Source organism: Eubalaena glacialis, chromosome 15 (assembly GCF_028564815.1).
Source record: "Eubalaena glacialis isolate mEubGla1 chromosome 15, mEubGla1.1.hap2.+ XY, whole genome shotgun sequence".
NCBI lineage: Eukaryota > Metazoa > Chordata > Mammalia > Artiodactyla > Balaenidae > Eubalaena > Eubalaena glacialis.
The window spans coordinates 74427446-74448456 of NC_083730.1; the positions used below are offsets into that span (position 1 = coordinate 74427446).

General features: G+C 50.9%; 1 protein-coding gene across 3 annotated transcripts in view; it reads right to left on the reverse strand.

Moving 5' to 3' along the window:
- The window catches only part of CMKLR1 (chemerin chemokine-like receptor 1), a 39724-nt gene extending 20878 nt beyond the window's left edge, over positions 1–18846 (reverse strand). Inside the window, exon 1 of one of the 3 annotated variants that reach the window (XM_061169453.1) lies at positions 18587–18846. The gene's annotated coding sequence lies outside the window, so the exon portion shown is untranslated. Of the gene's footprint in view, positions 1–1339; positions 1500–18535; positions 18550–18586 lie in introns of those variants that run through there. The other 2 variants (XM_061169452.1, XM_061169451.1) reach the window with 2 other exon arrangements.
- Between the last annotated feature and the right edge of the window lie 2165 nt (positions 18847–21011).

Genomic DNA, 21011 nt, shown 5'->3' on the forward strand with positions numbered 1-21011 from the left:
ATTGATGAAACAAGGCTAAAAGGATCTACGTGTGTGCGCGTGTGCCTGATCCTGACGTTACCAAGTTCCAGGGAAGGGATGTTAAGGGGAAAAGGCAGCCCAGATCAGGAGGCTGGGTGGAGATAAGCTGTAAAAAGAGGAAGGGAGGGCCCCTGGCTGTGAGCACTGAGCTCTGTTCCCCTTAGCCAGCCCGAGGGAGGTCAGCGACATGCACACACCCACCCAGGACAGGGCGGCAGGGTTCATGGGAAGCCGCCGGCTGGGTTCAGGGAGGGGCCGCAGGGGGAACCTTGGACCCCAAGTCCTTCCAAGACAACCCACTCCCTTGTGCCCCCAGGAGCCCAGTGTCCCTTGAACGCGTGGCGGTCAAGGCCTCTGGGCATTTGCTCTTACAGGTTCCTCTGCTGGGGGTTAGAGGAACCTTTTCTTGTCCTCTTGCTCCTCCCAGCCTCACTACGCACTGGACAAAAAGACAGGCAGAACAGAGAGCAAATGGTAAGAAGACAGAGAATGATCCTGCTGGCATGTGCCAGACGTCCGGCTGGATGCTTTGCCTTCCTTATCCCCCCATAGCCTGACCAGCTCCCCACCCAAGGCGGGGATGGTTATTATCCCCACTTAACAGGTGTTGAAACTGAGGCTCTGAAAGGAACCTGGTCAGGATCACCAGACAGCCCTGGTGGAGACAGGACTTGAACTTGGATCTGTGGTCTCCAGAGCCCGTGCTCCAGTGCACCCCAGCTGCAATCCACACAGCTGTTTAAAATGTTCTCCTGTCCTTATCACAGTGCTTCTAAGCATCCTGGGTGGGCTGCTAGCCTCTTTCACTGCTAGGCCGTGACAAGCCTTCAGGCCGCATCCCTTCCTCTCCGTCCTTCTTCCCCGGGTTCCCAGGTGCAGCCCTGGTGGGGGAGGAATCTAAACCACTGAGAGGCTGGGGGTGGGAGGTGGTGATAACAGTGGCCCTTACTTGTCAGGCGCCGACTGTGTACCCAGTGCCTCTACTCAGAACAAACCTTTAAGGTGGGTATTTTCATTCCCATTTTGCAGATGTGGAAACTGAGGCACAGAAAAGCAAAGCCACTAGCCCAAGATCCCACACCTAGGAAGAGGCAGAGGTAAGATTTGAACCTGAGCTGTTCTGACACAGGGGCCCACATCTTCAATCACCGTGACTGCCCTTGATGTTCTGCGACTTGTCGGCTGGGGACTCCACTGAGTGCAAGGCCCTCTGTTTTTGCGCCCGCTGACTCCCCCGTGCACAGGGCAGGCAGGGGAGCCGTGTCTCACATAGCCACAACCCCACCTCAAAGAGCCCTCAGTGACCCGACTCACCCACCTCTGGCCAGTGCAGTCGCCACACGCCAGGCTCCAGGGCACGCAGGGGGCTGCAGAGGCATGTCCAGCCAGGAGGACCCCAGAGAGATCCTGCAGGCCTGAGCCGCCCCAGCCGCGCCCCACCCAGGCTTCCAGCACCAGGCACAGGGCCCCTGGGGCGCTCAGGCAGGCTCTGGCCCCTTGGAATTGCCTGGCTCCAGCCCAGGCAGCTGACGGAAGGGCTGGCATTGGTGGAGTATGTAGGAGATCCCCACCCTGTTCCCAGGCTTGGGGGGAGGAGGGACAGGCTGCCCTCCCCCTTGACCCTGTAACTGTGCTGTCACCTTTTCCCAAGGAGAAACTCAGCCTTGCCCCAGAAAGGGTCTCGCTGGGAAAACTGCCCCCCACCCTCAGTGGAAAAAACAGACAGTTGAAGCCCAGAGGAAATGTCAGAATCCTTAAAAGCCACTGCTGGAGAGGCTATAGGATCAAGGGGTCTGCCACCCCCATGTTACAGAAAAAGGAAACTGGCTCAGAGCAGCGGAGGGCTTAAGCCTCATGTAGCTGCAGCAAAGCCAGGTGCCAAGGCCAGCCTGACCCCTGAGATCTCGGGCCATGACTCAGTCTCTTCATCTGCAAAGCGGGCCAGTGTAAAGCTTACATGAGATCACAAATGCAGGGTATATAGGTTGACCAGTCATCCCAGTTTGGGGGTGTCCTGAGAAATAGGACTTTTGGTGCTAAAACCAGAACGTTCCAGGCAAATCAGGACAGGTAGGTGGCCCTGCCTATATAAAAATCCCAGCTCCAAAAAACACACCCCGTGGCTGTGATGTTTAAAGGAAGCTACTTCTGGAGTCGCATAACATTGAGTTTGTATTCTAGCTCTGTCATCATTTAAAAAAAAGCAACAACTTTGTTTTATTTTTTCATTCAGTTAAATTCGACAAATCTCTGCCAGGCACTGTGCTAGGCGTGGGGATGCTGTAGAGAGCAGAATGGGCAAAAACCGGTGCCTGGTAGAGCTTAGAAAGACACAAGACATCATCACACAGGCAGCAGGAAGGGGAGCCCTCCTGGTAAGTTGCTTGGTTTCTGAGGCTTGGTTTCACCTCGAAATGGGGGACCATCCACTTAGAACCTCCTGTCGGGCATCCCCTGGGCCCTCAAGTCATCACTCAGAAATAAAATCATCAGAAAAAAACCTCTCCCTGGGTTCTGCTATTTTCCAGAGAAGGTTGCCCTTCTCTCTCTTCCCCCATCCCCACAGCAGAACTTTTAGAAAAACCCATCAAGTCATTAGAAACCTCTTCATTTTTTTACTAAACTGAACTCCAGCAACCTGCCACATTCCCCTCAGCCTGGGTCAGCCCCCTGGAGTCACACAGGATAAGCCGGCCACCTCCTTCCCCTGGCAGCGGCCACTTCCTCACTTTAACCTTGGCCAGCACTTCCTCTGCATCATTCTTAACCCCTTACCTGCTGGTCACTACAGCTGGGACCGCTCTTTCCCCGGGCAGGGAGAGGGGTGTTTGCAGGCTGCTTTTGCTTGCAGGTTTGTCAAATTTTTTGTTTGCTTATGTACCGGCTTGGTCCCAAGGGTGAGATAAAGCTCCAAAGAGGCTCATGTATCCAAGGGAACGTAAATTAAAAGTGAGAGTGGGGGCTTCCCTGGTGGCGCAGTGGTTGAGAATCTGCCTGCCAATGCAGGGGACATGGGTTCGAGCCCTGGTCTGGGAAGATCCCACATGCCACAGAGCTACGAGGCCCGTGAGCCACAACTACTGAGCCTGCGCGTCTGGAGCCTGTGCTCCGCAACAGGAGAGGCCGCGACGGTGAGAGGCCCGCGCACCGTGATGAAGAGTGGCCCCCGCTCGCCGCAGCTGGAGAAAGCCCTCGCACAGAAACGAAGACCCAACACAGCCATAAATTAAAAAAAAAAAAAAAAAGTGAGAGTGAAAGGAGGAAGGGAAACATGGGTGGAGACAGAAAACGGAGCCAGGGCTGAGGGGAAAAATGCAGACAATAAGTAATGTCCTAAATACTTAGCCTGGGTGGGCCACACAGTGGACTCACAGACTCCTGGTCTGGAAAAGAAAAACCAGTTACAGGAGTCACGTGCCCCTTGGCTCAAAACAGACCCACTTCGGGGAAGGCGAAACCTTCGGGGACCAGGGGCAGCAGGACCTTGCCCGGAGTTCTGTGTGGAGAGGACCCAGCATGATGAGCAGGTCAGCATCCTCAGTGACGTGCTGACGGTAGATGCAGGCTTGAGGTTCCAGATGTTTCAGGAGAGGCTTCCAAACACTGGCTGCCTGAATACAATACCCCCTCCTGTAAGCTGGCAGCTCTGCCCCAAAAGGCCATTCAGTAGGAGCTGCTTTCCCCAGACGTGCCAGGGAAGGAGTGACTATTTGCTTTGGTCTAGACATCCAGGGTTATGCATTGCTGGCTTAATGGGAAGAAATTTCTAGAATGTCTGGGAAAGGGCCTGAAGTGTGTGGCCCTCAAGGCATTCTCGCTGATGCTGTTTCTCTGAACTGATGTCTTGATACTATAAGCAGCGGAGAGCAGGACATTATTCTCTGTGACAAATGCCAGAACCCAGCCATGCTCTCCACCAGCTGGAGACGGGCCTGGGGTGTCATGACGCTCACTGCCCTGGGCTTGCTTGTCTGTTACCCTGTTCTACGGTAAAGGGATGCTGACAAGGACACTCACGACTCCTACAAGCATGGGTTTTCAGTCATTACCTTCTCCAGAGGATCTCTGTGTCCACTGAATATTAGCCCATGAGGACATATTTCTTTCCTACAAACACTTCATCGAGGGGTCAAGCATTCAAGGATTCTCTTGGAATGAGATGGCAAATCCACTGTGAGACATCAGCTGGACTGGCCGTGGCCACAGGGGCCACTGGGAGCACATGTCAGCCACCAGGATGACATGGATGCTGGAGGAAAGAGTGGGTCCTACATAAACCTCAAACAGGACCCTCTCAGGCCAGGTTCAAGGAGACCAGAAGGAACTTTCTCCTTGTGACATCGAGGAAGCTGGAGTCAGGTAGAGTAGGCTTAAAATCCCAAATATGTTCTTGTGGTGGTCAAAGAGATAACGGTGATGAAAGCCACGGACATTAGCGTTTATAATATCTCTTCACAGTGGCACTTGCTTTAGCCTAATGGGCATCCATTCACAATTCTAAGTTGGCTTTTTTAATTTAAATTTTTGACTAAGCTACACAACTCCATCTACTTGGTGATGTTCAAAACTATCTAAAATTATAAAAAGGTTAGAATGCAAATCCTCATTCTATCCTGCCACCATCTACCCAGTCCCCACTGTACCCAAATCCTCTTGTTTCTTATGTCTCCTTCCAGAGTGTCTTTAAACAAATACAAATATATATCCAAGTTCTTCCCTCTTTTGCATAAAAGTTGGTCTATTACACACACTATTTTACAACTTGTCTTTCTTACGTAACAATATACCTTGGAGATGATTTCATATCAGTGTGTAAAAAGCACCCATCCTTTTTGATGGCTGCATAGTATTCCATTATTGGATTTGCCTTCATTTACTTAACCAGTCTCCTTGGCACGGGCACTTGGCTTGTTTCCAGTCTCTTACTGTTAGAGTTCATCATCGTGTATGTGTTACAGTATTACATGAAATCATTGTGTGTGTGTGTGTGTGTGTCATTCCCCACTTATTCTTAATAGTGTCTGGGGCTCTCAAACCCTTTCTTTTATGATGAGCAAACAAGTCTTAAGCCCTTCCTTTGCACTGGCTATGCTGTGATTTAATCCATCAAAAAAAAAAAAAAAACTTCAGAGCCATGTAGACTGGGATCAGAAATGAATTCTGCGGTGTATGAAACTATCTGCAGAGTGTGGGAGACAGATTTAGGCCCGAGGCACCCTCAACAACCCCAAAGGGTAGATCTGGAGCCTGTAGGTTCCCAGAGAAGAAGGCACTCAGGCTGGAGGAGGCACAGAACAGGGTAGTGACAGACCAGTCAGCAGATTTCCGGGGTCGACCCCGAGCTCAGAGCCTGGAGCCTGAGCCCATGGGAAGCCATTTTCTGGAGCTGGCTTGGCCGCCTTGAGCAGCCCCCAGCAGCTGCCGACTTGAAGCTGTTTTCTGCTTTCATTCTGTTTTAAAATAAGGCCGTGATCGCATTCCTGGAGTGTGGAGAAACCTCTCCCCTCCATGAACGGGCCCTGGCCATTCCCGCCCCTCAGGAAAGGATCCAAAATAATTTTCCACCCATTTCTCATGAAGAACAAATCTTGGCGGGCAACAGAGTGCCCCCCCCACCCCACGCCCAGGCACTCCTCGTCTCTCCCTTATAGGACTCATATCTTCCCAACTTGGGACGGGCCCCAAGTGGCTGACAGAAGAGCCTTTGTCTCCCTCATCCCTCTTCCTCACCCTCCTGCCAAGAATCTTGGCAACGTCTCACTGGTGTAGGTTTCCAAGGGCCCCCGTAGTTTGTAGCCACAAGTGGGGACCCTTGAAACCACCGTGATGCTGAGCCGTGGGAACCATCACCGTGAGCCCTCAGGATCCTTCCCATCTCTCACTTTGCTCCAGCCTCCCAAGGGCCCTGATACTACCCTCACCTCACAACTGAGGAAACTAAAGCTCAGAGGGGGTCAAGCAACTTGCCCAAGGTCACACAGTTAAAAAATGGAGGAACCAGGACTTGAACCCAAAGCCATGCTCAACGTGTGATAGTGAAGAGGGCAGGCTCTGGAGCTGGGCCATCCAAGTTCAAATCCCAGTTCTGCCACTTACGACTTGTGAGACTTCTTTGTCGCTTAAATTCTCTGTGCCTCACTTTCCCGATCTGCAAGACTGAACAGTAATACTACATACCTCACAGAGTTGGTGTTAGAATTAAATAAGAGAAGGAATACAGAGCATCCAGAACAATGCCTGGTCCACGTTAAGTTCTCAGTAAATAATCTATCACTGTTTCTATTGTTAGTGTTGTCAAGTATGATTACGATTCTTACGATTGCCTGGCATTGCCCCAGACATGAATGTGGTACAGTCATAAGAGAGTGTGAGTATACAAAACCTCGTCTCAGAGCTTCTTTCACACTGAGGTGTAAATATCTGCTCACAGATTACATATTTCTCATTCATACATTCAGGAAACCTCACGGAGCCCATATTATCTGCCAGGTAGCAGGCAAGCAGCTAGGAATACAAAGATATAATTCCAAGTCCTAAGAAACCCAAAGCCAGGTTCCTCCTCCCTCTGCTCCTCTTTCCATGGCCAGAATCATAGATACTTACTCCACTTGGCCTTCCTCTCCCCAGCTCCCACCTGCTAAGGAAATGAACGAGCAACTTGAAATGAGCCCACCCCTCAGGTGAGGTCCACAGCCACACTAGCTCCGCCCACCATCCTGCTCCCCTCCCCCCAAGCCAGGACACCCTCCCTGCTGCAAGCATGCATTCATTTATCCATTCTATAACAGGAATAGAAGCTGCGCCCTGGAAGCTCTAGCACAGTCACATTCAAAGAAACAGTCCAGCAGCCATAAGCACTTCTAAATAATTCAAATTTTACTGCCATCTCTCAAATAACCACAAAGAATATTGTAGTAGGTGTCGGTAGCCCAGATCCCCTTTACCAGAGGGGGGCACCCATCCCACAGCTGCAGAGAACACTAGATATCACAGCTCACCGTTGCCCCCTTCTCCTGAGAACTGCCCTCAGCCAAGCAGGAGCTGCTTCTCCCCGACTGCCATGGGGTACAATTCAGGCTCCAGAGTCCACCCACCCCTCCCCAGGATCAGGCTGAGGCTAGTCTCCACCTGAGACCATATTCTTGCTGACCTCCTCCCTGTGCCCAATCCTTGAATGCAAATTTAAGGGTGTGCCCCCCCAAACCCACTAATCAGGATAAATAATACTTTCATGCAGTATTGAAAAATAAAAGCTAATGCATAAAAGTCACGATGAGCAAAATATCAAAATGTTCAATAAAGATGAGATCCAACCCTGAAATGGCATGACCCTGCCTCCCTTCCCTCACCAAATCCCAGCCCTGCCTGAGACACACCCTCACCACCTCCCCTTCACCAAATCCTCACCTCAGGCTCTGCTTCTGGGGAGCCCCCGCCTAAGACAGATATCCAGCTCAGAAGCCACAACAAGCCTCTTGGGACTGTCTTTTACTCATTCCTCTCCTGTGTATCCACCACCTCGACAGAGGCCCTACGACCCCCTCTCAACTCCTCCCCACTCAGCCCCCTTCCCACCAAAATCTCGTCCTCTGTCCCAGCCAGAGCAGGCTCCCTTCACCCCTTCCCAGCCCCCTCCTGTGTCCTTCTGACCCACGATCAGCATCTCCCCCTTTCATTCTCTCTACCCCAGTCCTCTCCCTCCCCGCCCACTGCCTGGCCTCTGAGTCATGACGGAGGCCTCACATGGCAACCATTGCATCCTGTTGCCCCCGTAGAGAGCCCATGGTGTACCAGGTACGTCCTCCTCTCTGAAGTCCAGCCCTGGCGCTGGCAGCCGGAGCCTTCATCTCCACGCCCAATTTCTCAGTTCTTTCTGGGCGCCCCACCTCAGCTGCACCCGTGCCCTCCCTCACCTCAAAGGAGCCCAAGAGACCCTCTGAGCTCAAGCGAACTCCTGAACCAGTTACATTTCCCAAATGCTTCTGAGACTGTCCTAGACTTACCACTTTTCTAGGTTTGCCAAGTAAGGGCACGGCAGAATTAAAACTGTCTTTGACCATCTTCACCATTTCAGAAAAACAAACAGTATGTTAATACCGACAAAAATGGATGGGACGTGGACTCATCCTTCTCAGCTGAAAATATTTCACTTTGTGAAAAAAACAATCACTCAATTGTCTGTGTTCTCTCTTTTCGTTTCTCTGCAGGCTGGTAAAAAGTTGGCCACAGACAGGTTCCAGTGGGCCGGGGTTCTCAACCCCCCTTTCGACATCAGGGGAAACTGAGACCCACAGAGCAGCTCTGTCTTTCCCGTCCAAACCCACGTCCTTGAATCTTCCCCAGAGGGAAACCATGCTGAGGTGGGAGGCCTGGGTTCCAGGCCCAACTCTGCTCCTAATTTTCAAAGAATCTGCACAAATCTCTTCCCCTCTCTGAGCCTCGAACCTGTAGATATTTCAGATGACCCTGAAGATGCCCTCTGGTCCAGCATTGAGGACATGGGGCTCAGACCCTGCCCGAGCTCAGGAGCCAGCACGGCTGAAGAAATGGTCTGGACACCCAGGCTTCTTTCTCTGACATCACGTTTGGGCCTCAGTTTCCTCTTCTGGGAATGCAAGTGTTGTGGTTAATGCTGTCTGGGTTCAAACTCTGGCTCTGCCTTTACCAGCTGTGTGACCTTGGGCAAGTCACTTAACCTCTCTGTGCCTCTGTTTCCTCACCTACACAGCGGAGAAGCAAGGGAAGAGGACTCAATTGTCTGTGAGTGTCCCCCCTCAGACCTGACGATCCATGCATTCTCTACCCCAAGTTTCTCCAAATGAACCACAGAGATAGGAATCAGGTGAGGGGCCTCTCCCTGGAGCTGAGCCAAAGATTTCCAAGGGACACAATTTTGGTCTTTAAACGGACGGGAATATTACGATGTTGAACACAAAAGTCCCATGCTTTTTTTTTTTTTTACAAAGTGTATGTCCTCAAAAGAATTATGTGTGTTTTAAAAATAAGGCACACGACCTCAAAATAACTTTAGTGAGGGTTGGTTTTCCGTAAGGGAAAGAGGGGGCTTCAAGTGATGCCCCAGATCCTGTCCCCCAAAATATCAGGGGGTGGCCCTCTGCTGTTGGGGCTCATGTGTTCATTCCCTCACTAAGGGTTAATGAGGGCCCACGATTCAGGGTGCAGGTAAGTGCTTAGTTTTGCCCAAAGATGCTCCATCCACTCCAGGTCTGGAAGATGTCAGTTGGCTCAGAGCACTGGCTGCCAAAGAAAGGAGGGGGAAGGGGAGAGGAGTGGAGGGAGAGCCAGAAGGGCTGGAGGGGTCCCGGGGGCAGGAGGTGCATTGAGAAGGCAGGGGCCAGGCAGCCAGCCTTCTACTCAGTTCCCCACAGTGGCCCTGCTCTGCACCCCATGAGCTTCAGAGCCCCCTAAGGAACTTGAGTGTCTGGGGTGCCCCCAGCATTTCCATATGACATCCTAGGGGAGAAACCAGCCAGCCACCGTCCCCCCACCCCGACCAGGGGAGCCAGATGATGCCCAAAGAGGCCTTTCAGATGCTTCCAGAACTGATGGCTGCCCCAGGGCCAGGGCCGCCTTTGACATCAGCCCTGCATCATTACAACCGCCAGAGATGGAGCTGACGCAGCCCCAGTTTTCAAGAACACGGCTCTCAGCGAGGCACAGCAACTTGCCAAAGTGCCACAGCAAGAAAGCAGAGCTTCTCACTAAATCTGCCCCATCGCCGGGGACACGGACACCTAGAGACAAAGTCGTGAACGCCACATGCTTACCGAGCTCTGGGCCCCCAGCTAAGTGCATCCCCCACATGAACGCCCAATTCCAACTTCCCCAACCCCAGGTTCTTTCCTTTAAACAAATGGCACGGCAAATACCAAAATAACAAAGACAAAAAATAAAATAAAATGTGCCCTCCCCTAGATCCATGTCCCCCCCACCAAAGGCCCTGTGAGGCAGTGTCGTTCCCATTTCACAGATGAGGAAACCAAGGCTGCAGAACTAGGAAGGCGAGGAATTTGAAGCCAAGCAGTCGGATTCCAGAAGCTCCAACCACCGTGCCATCCTGCCTCTCCAAACACACCTTGACGAGCCGTGCTTCTCCCCCTGGTCTCCTGGCACCGGCTCCAATGCCCACACAGGGAAGGAAGGATGCCCGAGTGAGGGAACAGTTTTACCAGTTCAGCAGAAGGTGACAGGGACCCCAGTCTCTTCATCCAGGTCACAGGACACAGCCTTAACCACCCTCAATCGCCACGGCCCATGGGCTCTGGCAGAAAGCCGCAGGCAGGCAGGCAGGCAGTGTAGACATGGGTGTGCCAAGATTGCAACACTTACCCTCATGGCCTCCCAGGCCTGCTAAGTTTCTCTGAGCTCTGATGATGTGCAGCTTTGTCACATTAAAAAAAAAAAAAAAAAGTCAACACAATTCTACAAGAAAAGGGAGGAACAGAGAGGTCCCAGTGGAGGTATGAGGAAGTGGTAACACAGACGTCTATGGAACTGACTCAGTCACTGCCTGTCATCAGGTCCTTGAAGCAGGGGAGGCTGCCGCTTACTAACCTCCAGGAAGATCCCGGGCCAAAGGCTCCCCTCACCTGTGTCCACAGAGCCTGAGGGTCCACCACTGTGGACACGCTGTGCTGGCTTAAGGCACCAGGCTCACAAACCCCTCTCCTGCGAGCTGTCATCAGCTGCAAACACCTCAGGGTGAAGGAGTGGATCCCTTTGGTTTTCAGTGGAACATCTGGATGAGAAGAGTCTTCTGAGGGATGGGGCATGAGATTCATAAGTTTTGATCGCGCTATCAAAGATAAATGAGATAACCCTGACTGGTGTAGGAAGAGTCTGTGGCATCAGTGGAAAGGCCTGGAAATCACAGAGGAGGAGGGTAGGTGAGCTCTGGAGAAGGGACCAGGAGAATAGGAACAGCCCTTGTGGTGTCCAGGTAAACGAAGGGCGAGGCATCAGGAGCCTGACTCCTTTCGTTGTGAGCTGTGTGGCCTTAGGGAGCCAATTAACCTCTCTGAGCCTCAATCTCTGAGTCTTATCCTTCACAGGAAAAAAATAGCTGCCAACAGTCTGGGGTTTGGAGCAGAAAGGGGTGATTAAAGAATTCAATCTCATTTCAGGAAGTATTTACCAAGGACCTGCCACATACCCCATTTTCAGGGCCCAGAAGTCTTTGCAGGGACCCACTAAGTGTGGGACCGAGTGCTAAGCCCTTTACATGGATTATCTCCTTTAATTCTCACCACACAACTCAGGGCAGAACCTGCCAACACTCTCATTTACAAGTGGGGAAACCGAGGCTGAGAGAGAGGAACCGACCCGAGATCACCCAGCTGGTCATCGAGCGACTCAGGATTCGAACCCAGGTCTGCCTTACTCCAAACTGAATCATTACTCTGAGGGCCCCATCAAAGCACAAAAAGCCAGGGCCACTGGAGATGGGACGTGTTCCCAAGGCAGAGAGGGAGGCTGTGAATTAGGGAATGGAGGAGGGGTGAGCACACATGTTTTCTCCAGGCCTCAGTTTCCTCGGCTGTAAAATGGGACCGTTTGCCCCGTCTCCCACATTTCTGACGGGTCTGTGTGATACCAGGAGAGGAATGACTGGCCCCCGAAGAGGATCTTGGCGGCGGGAAGCAGGATTGGGCAGAAGTCCGGCGTGGTCTCGGCGAATGAAAGCTACCTGTCCCTTCAGACAGTGGAAACAATACAAAAACTCTTGGAAGGAGAAATCTGGGGGCGCTGCTGGCTTCCCAGCCCCCTGGAAAGCGTGAGCTGCCAGAGCTGGGAGAGGGCCGAGAATATGGAGCAGACATGATGCGTGGAGCCAGGGCCAGCCCAGTGGGATGGGGAGGAGGCCCCGGGCCCCAGCCTGATGAATCCCCTCCCCCCAGGCCCGCTAGGAGTCAGTGATGGGGAGATGAGCAGCATCGCCCAGCCAGGCTCAGGGAAGCTGCCCTACCCTTCTCCAGGGCCCTGGTGCTGATTTCCCTCGTGTCAGAGGTTTTTCACAGGAGGGCAGGGAAACACAGAAAAACAAAGGCCCATTTAAGCCAGTCAGGCCCCACTGGTCCCAGGAAAAGAGAGACCTGTGATCTGGGGTCTCTACCCAGACCCTGCCGTGTTTTCAGGCCAAGCCGGGAAGTGGAGGGGAAGCTTGGGGTGAAGCTCCGACCCTGACACCATCCACAGCTGCCATTTCTAGCCTCTCACAGCTCAGGACTTCCGGCCCCCGCTGCTCCGCCCACCACCTGAGCCAGCCCCTCATGCTCAGGCCGCATTTGGTCTTCAGCCCCAACTCTGTGCCACTCTGCATCTCACGTAAGCCAGCCAACACCCCCCACCCCATGAGGAAAACCCTTTACTCACCCCCAATTTACAGTGGAGGAAACAGGCTCAGAGAAGTCAAGTGTCCTCTCCGAGGTCTCACAGCCAGCGAGGGCAGAAGTGGGTTTCAAAACAGGTCCGTGAGCTGGCAGAGTCCCGCTTCTACCCCGGGTGGCCGTTTCTTTCTTACTCAAGGGATGTCGTTTTTCTTCCTGACCCAAATCCCTGACCATTGAAGAAGGCCCCCTGTGAGTTGCATCTGTCATAAAAGAGACTGAAAATTGACTGAACTCCCCGAAGACCTGCTCTTGACGTCAGTCAGCTCTACCCCCCGGCGATGGCGGGGGCCAGCGGACCCTTCAACGCCCAGCCCGGTTCATCTGGCTCCGGCGGGCAGTGGCCAAGTCCCTCTCCCCGCAGTAAACATACCCCAGGCCGGCCACAGGTGCCACCCTAAGCCAACTCTCTTTAACCCTGAAGGAAACACCTCGTTTCTCCCAAGTTCCGCGCCTACAGCTGTCAGCAAGTCCTGGATGTGCTAGGAGAGGAGACCCAGCATTCAGCCAGGAAAGCCACCAATGCAAAGAAATATTCTCTCCTCCGAGCTGGTTTCTGGACCAGACAACCAAGGAGACGAAGCCACTAACCAACATGCCCTTCTGCCAAGTTGGAATTTCAAACTCAATTAACTTGAGATTGTCTGGAATCTTCACTCGTCCAAATGTTCAAGTTTAAGCACCAAGTTTGGCGAGGGCAAGGTCTGGGGACAGCAAGATGCTGTTCCGGTGAGATGGGGCGTACTGGACCACCCAGAAAGTTGCATGGGACCTTCAAGGCCCTGCAGAACATCCGGGCTCCCTCCGGCTGTGCCCTGCTTCCATTCGCCTCAACAGATACTCCTCACTCGTCAAGCCTCCAAATCTCTGCTCACGTTGCTCTTCCAGCCAGAAATATCTTTTACTTCTGGCCAAGTTTTCCTCCAGGCACTCAAGGCCAACTCATCCTTGGAACCAGCTCAGATACATGCTCCCTTCTCCAGACACTATTTCCTGACTTCCCCGATCAAAGCTACCCCCTCTTTGCTCCCGGGGTAGTTTGGGTGCTGAATGCACCAGGCAGGCACGGATGGGAGTGTCTTCAAGAATCGAAAAGGCCTGGGTCGAAAAGGCCCAGGTGAAACTTCTTTGAGACTTCTGACCTCCAGAAAGGTATGATTATAAACGTGTATTGTTTTAAGCCACAGAGTTTGCAGCGGTTGTTATAGCAGCAGCGGGCTCATACACTGACTATCTGAGCAATTCGTTCATCCCACGCCCTGGAATTCATAGATTCTGACAACTGTTCAAACAAATTCTGATAACAAGGGATGGGCGTATTTTGAATGTCCCCTGGCCCTAATCACCACCCCCAGATCACTGATTGAACACTGCAGAACTCAACAACTCTGAGACAAGCGGCAACTGAGGCTCAAAGAGGTCATGTGACTTGCTCACCCAGGTGGTTGGTTCCCAAGACCAGAACCCAGGTCTGCCTGGCTACGCCCCACCAGGCCTCCTGTGTCTCTGACCCCTGAGCTCCAGGAGGAAAAACTGAGCTCGCTAGCCACTGTTTCTTGCACCAGTCGCCCCGCCACCCACCCAACCCGCGTCCTTGCACAAGAGCTGCTCTCAGCGGGATCCCAGGGCCAAGATCAGAGGACCCAAGTCACGTATCCCAAGAAAGCAGAACCGATTCTGACATTCTGCCTGGACAGCAGCTGACCCTTCTGCTGAGTCAGCTGCTGATACTTCCAAGGTTGCCAGAGTGTCTATGGTGGGTGGGACACCCCCCACTGCCCACGGAGCCCAGGACTCCCCCATGGGGCAAGCCATGAAGCCAGGAGACTGACCGAAATGACCTTTTCTATCCTGGGAACCCGAGGTCACAGGGCACAAGATGCCCACATCAGCCCCTGCGTACAAACGTGAATATCAGTGCCCACTTCCCCGGCAATAAAAATAGAAGCGCCTTCGTTGAGCTGGCCATGTGCTGTGCTCGTGTATATTTTAATGTATATTAACTCATTTAACCCCCAACAACCCTGTGAAGTAGTAGACCCTGAGAGTATCCCCCCCCTTAGAGATGAGGACTCGGAGGAGGAAGGAGGTTAAAGGGCAGAGACGGGGTCTGAACCCTAGAGCAGGTGGCTGTGGAGTTCATGCCATGTCACGCTGTCAGCCGATGCCAGCCTGACATTAATGTTTCTTTCTTTGACAGCACCGTGTAGAATTAACATGGCCTCTGGCTTCCATCCAGCAGGGCAAGAAATTCTACTCTTCCTCTATCATGCTTGTGCCCAACGCTGCAAAAACATAGAGGTTCCAAAAGAGAAGTATTGTAAATTAACTGGTGTCCTAATTTTGCCTGAAAACAGCACGTCCTGGGAGCCAGAAGCCAACCCTGCATCCCAGGCCCAAGGCTAGGGCCTCACCCTCAGCCAGGGGCACATAAGGAGTCCTGACCTGGGAACCAGAGCCCCGGGTCTTAATCCTACCAACTGACCTTGGGAATGTCGCTCAACCAATCAGGGCCTCCCTTTCCTCAGATCTAATACGGGGGCCAATGTAACTACCCTCACAGCCCCTCCACAGTCCCACGAGGGCAGGAATCCTGTCTTTTCCATCACCCTGCCTTGTGGAGTGCCAGACACAGAGCAGGTGGTAATAAATGTTTGTTGAGTGACTGAATAAAAGTCTATGTGACAAGTTTGCCTCCCCTCCCCCAAAGGCCTTAAAAACAGGGACTGGGCTGACCCATCTTAGGTTCTTGCACAGGTACAGCTTTCACTCCTCTGTGGGTTTATTCACACAGGAAATCATCCACAAGCACCTACTACATGCCCGGCCCAGTCAAGGCCTCGGTGGCATCCAGGACCCACACACAACCTCAGCTGTGTCCTCACACGCCACCCCCTTCTCTTTTTTCTGGCCAGTGACTATAATACTTAGTCACAGTGGGCTTCCTCGGCCCAAGACAACGACCCGGCTGCCTTCTAAACAGCAAGCTTGGCCCATTCTGGGGACTTGGACAATGATTCCTTCACTTCCACTTCCTTATACCCCGCCCTGGGGAAATACAGCCCAAGGAAAACCGCTACCCTAACCCCATACACGCACTGACACACACATACACACGCATCCTTGCACACATGCACTCCAATGTGCAGTAGGACCCTAGGACAGAAGGTGGATTTTCTGAGTTCAAATCCCAGTTCTTTTGCTTATGAGCTGTGTGACTTTGGGCAAGTCCCTTTACCTCTCTGAGCCTCATTTTCTTCCTTTATAAAAAGGGAATGCTAATCATGAAGCCTTTCCATGTAGTGTTGTAGGGAGATTCAATGAGAGAGTGGATACAAAAACCTTTGGTTCGTAAATGTGATTCGCTCAACAACATTGTTATTTTTGTTTCCTTTTTCCAGGAGGGAAAGAGAATGGCAGTTGCCTAGGTTTCAAGGAAATCCATGTTTAGGAACCTGGAATGTGGGAATTTACTCAGTCTATTTGATGGGGATTATTTTGAGGATAGGAAAGTATTTGTGGGTCCAACATCACCATGTTAACTTTAAGATTAACTAATGAAAATTTAGAATTTAGAATCAGAGACTGGAAGAGACCCAAAGGTCACCGTGTTTGTGGCAGAGACAGCTAGCTGTCCACAAAAATTCGTTCTCCCTTCCACAGTACACAGCCATAGATGGGAAAGAGCCACCCTTGCCAAGAGCTACATTTCACAGCCTCCTTTGCAACTAGATTGGTCACATGACTAGTTCTCATGTGTGGCAGAAAACAGTTAAGAAGCAAACATGCCCCCTCCATGCTTTCTTTCCTCGGTGATGATGTCCAAGGGATAGTTGGAATGTGAGATGGCTCACTGAATCACTGTGTGGAAGAGGACAACCCTCCACTCACAAGTACCTGCCTTATAACAAACATCTGTTTTGTTTGAGCCATTATACACGCTTGGGTCTATTTGTTACTGCAGCTACTACCCTAATACAACATTCAACCTCCTTATTTACAAATGAGACGATTAGGGCCAGAGAATGAGAGTACCTTGCCTAAGGTCACACAGCAAATTCAGCAGTGGTTAAGAACTTTGGTGTCTTAACAATTTGGAGTAGATTTTGCAGTTTTCAACCTGCCCCCGAGAGCCATGAGGATTCCGAGAGGCCCTTCGGCAGTGAGAGTGAGGTTCAGTGAGCTGCCATCTGGAGTCCTCCACTTCTGTTTCTACTAGAAAAACATCACTTTTATCTGTCTTCAAATTGCACTTCTCCATATATTTTCATCAGAAGAAAGGGCTCTGTGGCTTAAACTAACGTCAAAGCCCGAATGCTGGATGATGTGGTCTGACTTTCTGTGGCACAAGACCAAGTTTTCCTTCTTCTCCACCATTGTCTCCTGGCCTCAGCTGCTGACACAGGGCGTGTAGACTCGCAGAAGGGCATAGATATTTGCTTAGAAAGGAAAAAAGGAAGCCTCAGTGTGCAACAAAGAACCCAGAAACTTGGACAAAGGGCAAAAAGAAAAGACACTTAGCTCAGTGGTTCTCAAATTTTAGGGTGTGTCAAAATCACTGGGGGTGCTGGTTCAAAATGCAGACTCCTATACCCCATCCTCAGAGATTCTGACTCAAAAAACTGATGCTCGTGGTCCCAGGATTGCCCTTTGAGAAGTCCTGGGTCTAATTCGACTCAGTGTAATTCGACAGCAAGAACTACAGGGAAGATTGGTCTTGAAAAGGAGGTCAGGGATGACAAAAAGGAAACTGGGGGCTGGGCCCTTGCATAGAGAGAGAAGGTAGACCCAAGGCTCAGCCACTTGCTCGCTGGCCTCTCTGAACCACATAGGTCTGAATGATCAGACTGACATCAAGTAACAGTTACTTGAGTATAATGATGTGCTATTTGCTCATAACTTTGCCAAACGCTGGTCCAAATGGCTCACCCATTTAAATTGTGCTAATTTGAAAGCAGAGAGGGGACTGGAATATTTTCAACAGATACCACTGGCAAAGGGTTCATATCCTTCATATACAAAGAACTCTTAAATATCAATAAGAAAGGAGACAAACATGCCAGCAAGGAACAAATGGGAATAGACTTGAACAGGATAGTCATAAAATGAACAATAAGATTATAAAGGTTATTCAGCATGAATGAAGGAATGCAAAGTCAAGCAGCCAGATGTTATTCTCACCTTTCCCATCAGGGAAGTTTTAGGAGATGGGTAGCAACAAGTGTGTGTGAGGCTGTGAGAATATCACACCCCAATACTGTGCGAGGGGAGTGCAAGCCGGCACAACCTTCCAGGGCAATAGCCTCAAAAGACTTAAAAACATGCGAACATTTGAGCCAGCAATTTCACCTTAGGAAAGGTATCCATAGGCCCAAACACGCAAAGATGATGTACTAGGAGCAGCCTTTGCAGTGCTGTTTATAATAATGAAAAAAAAAAAAAAAAAAAGAGGAAGAAGAAGGAAGCAACCACATGGAGGAATGATTAATAAGTCCCAAGTCACCCTCTCTGTGCAGCCATTAAAATGTACATTGGAGGAACATAGAAAATACAGATGCAGGTTCGTGATCCGTGGTTAAGGACAAGGTAAGGTACCAAACAAGATGTTGGAAAAGCATGTGTGTGTCCACATTTAGATACTCCTATGTGTCTGGTACATTGTAGGCACTCAACAAACATCATAGGTCAAGTAGTGAGAGGGTGAGTGAGAGTGCTACAGAGAGGCACCTGAAGGTTCACCTCTGGGTTAGGAACCCCTTCTTTCCTCTCCATAGCTGAGTGGTAGGACAGTCCAGCAGCTAAGAAGGTGGGCTATGCAGACTCTCATATCATTTGGATCTCAGCACCCAGCCCTGCATCCCCCAATCTGACTCTCAGTTTCTTCACCTATAAGATGTGGACAATGAAAGCATCTCCCTCGTAGGGTTGTTGCCGAGCATTAACCGAAGGGAAGCACTGAGCTTACTGCTTTTATAACTATGGTGACCTCGCTGTTTTTTTACAATTAGCATGCATTACTTTGGAAATCAGAAAATCATAATAAAGCTATTTCCATTTTGACAAAAATTACATTTTACAAAGAACCAAAGAACTTCTCTCTCTATTACCATTTCCCCTTTCCTGGCGCCTCTGGGTGATGTCAGAGCCGAGCGTGATACCTTGTGGCTGGTCTCCGCCCAGGTCTTCCCAAGGGTTCCGTGACTTCAGGCCACTCGAGGTTGTGCAGAAGACCCGTGTTCCCCGACTTCTTTCTTGAAATCGCACTGTCCTTTGGCTGTGGCCGTTTGCCCAGAAAGCGGTTCATCCATTCATTCAAGGGCCCCTCAAATAGCCCAGAGTTCAGCCCCCCTAGAACATTCTCATTCCCCTGGAGGCTCCCAGGGAGACCCCGGTCTGTCCTGCGCTCTTTGCTCACCAGGGCTGCTGTCCTGAATGGGACAGACCTCTGCCAGAGAAACAGCTGGAGGGAGGAGAGAGGGAGGGGCAGGAAACCGGGCTGACCAGAGGGCGGGGGCGGCCAGCTGCGTGGAGCGGGGCTGTCAGGGGAGCCTGCCTGTCGTGGGTGGTGGCTGGCGGCAAGGCCTGCTGGGGACGACCCGCCTCTCTGGGAGCTGGGAGCTGTGCCCACCGTCTGAGCACAAACCAGGAGCACATGTGGGCCCCGGGCAGCTGTGGGAAGCACGTTTGCTCCCAGCAAGGGCCTCCGGAGCTCCAGACAGACTACGTACAAGCGAGACTAGCTGCCGGATATCCCACCACTTTGGGTCACCTCCTCACCCCAGGCGTTTGTGCGTGCTGTTCCTTCCACCTGGATGCCCTTCCTGCTTCCTGCCCCTATTCGTGGCCTGATGACCTCCTGCTTCCTTTTTTGGGGGGGTGAGGTGTTAAATTAAAATAGCAATGTGTTTTTTTTTTTTAAGTATCAAATGAACAAAGATTAAAATGTTCTGTAATATTTGATTTTAGTAAATGTTACAGGGAAGCAAAAATCTTATCCATCATTGGAATATACATACATTCATGTACCACTTCTAGAAAGCTAACAAACTACATCAAACCTTTAACTATGTTCAGAACTTGTGTTGTTTAAATATAAATTCGGTTTTCATCCTAAACCCAGCTCCCCAGAGATAAAGATCATTAACATGTTGGTATGAACACATGCACATATATATTTTATATATAAACATAAAATGGCTCAGTCATGCTCTGTGTACCATATTGTAACCTGCTTTTGCATTCAATGATTATATATATAAAATATATGTGTGTATATATATACCTTACCATATAATTTTTTTTTAATTTTTATTTATTTATTTATTTATTTATGGCTGTATTGGGTCTTCGTTTCTGTGCGAGGGCTTTCTCTAGTTGCGGCAAGTGGGGGCCACTCTTCATCGCGGTGCGCGGGCCTCTCATTATCGCGGCCTCTCTTGTTGCGGAGCACAGGCTCCAGATGCGCAGGCTCAGTAATTGTGGCTCACGGGCCTAGTCGCTCCGCGGCATGTGGCATCTTCCCAGACCAGGGCTCGAACCCGTGTCCCCTGCATTGGCAGGCAGATTCTCAACCACTGCGCCACCAGGGAAGCCCCCTTACCATATTTTAAAAGTTGCTAATTATTTCATTTACTCAATGCACCATAGTTTATTTAATCAATACAATACTTTGAGGGTGGATGATTAGGTTACTTTCAACTTTTCGACTATAGTGAGCACACCATTGCACACTTGTCCAATTACTTTATTATACAAATTTGCTACGAACATGTTTATTATTCAAAGAGTCGCCCACTCTCTCTTGATGTCTCAGCTTGGGGCCACCTCCCAGGTAAGACTTCCCTGCCCCTTGGGGGACTGCTCTGGGCTCCCCCTATCACAGCTCTGATGCAGTGTTGTCCCAGCTTGTTAGGGTGTCTCTTTCCCTTGCACTAGGAACTCCTTGGGGAAGGGTCTGTGTTTTGTCCCCTGCTCTATCCCCAGCGCTAAGCACGGTGCCTGGCAACATCACCATCATCAGTGAATAATCTAAATAGCTGACAGCCAGGCAGTGTGCTAGAAGCTTGGTACTTAATCCTTATGAAGGAAGGAAGCAGGCACTATTTCTGCCCCCATTTTGCGATGAGAAAATTGGGACACAGAAAGGTTAAGTCGCTTGCCCAAGGCCACACAGCTAGTAGGTGTCAAAGCTGGGATTCCAACCAGGCCATCTGGCTCCAGAGCCCCGCCTTTAGCCCCCAAACTAAAGAACTAACAGAAGGGCCCACTGTGTGCATTGCCCTGTGCCAGGTGCTTTCCGTGGAGTAAGTAGTGAACCAACAACGCTGCAGGAGGTGACACTTGCCCATTTTACAGATGAGGATTCTGGGGCCACGGAGGAAAAGTCATTTTGCCAAGGGCGCCCAGATCATGCCAACAGAGCCATGACTAAACCCAGGTCTGTCTGATTCCAAAGCTGGGGCTGCTGAAAATAACCTGTGAAAAAAGTAAAAGAGAAGGGGAGGGGTGGGGGAGGGGATGGGAAAAGGTAACAGAGAAAAAGGGAAGGAGGGGGCATAGGAAAGAAGGAAAGGAAAAAAGGAA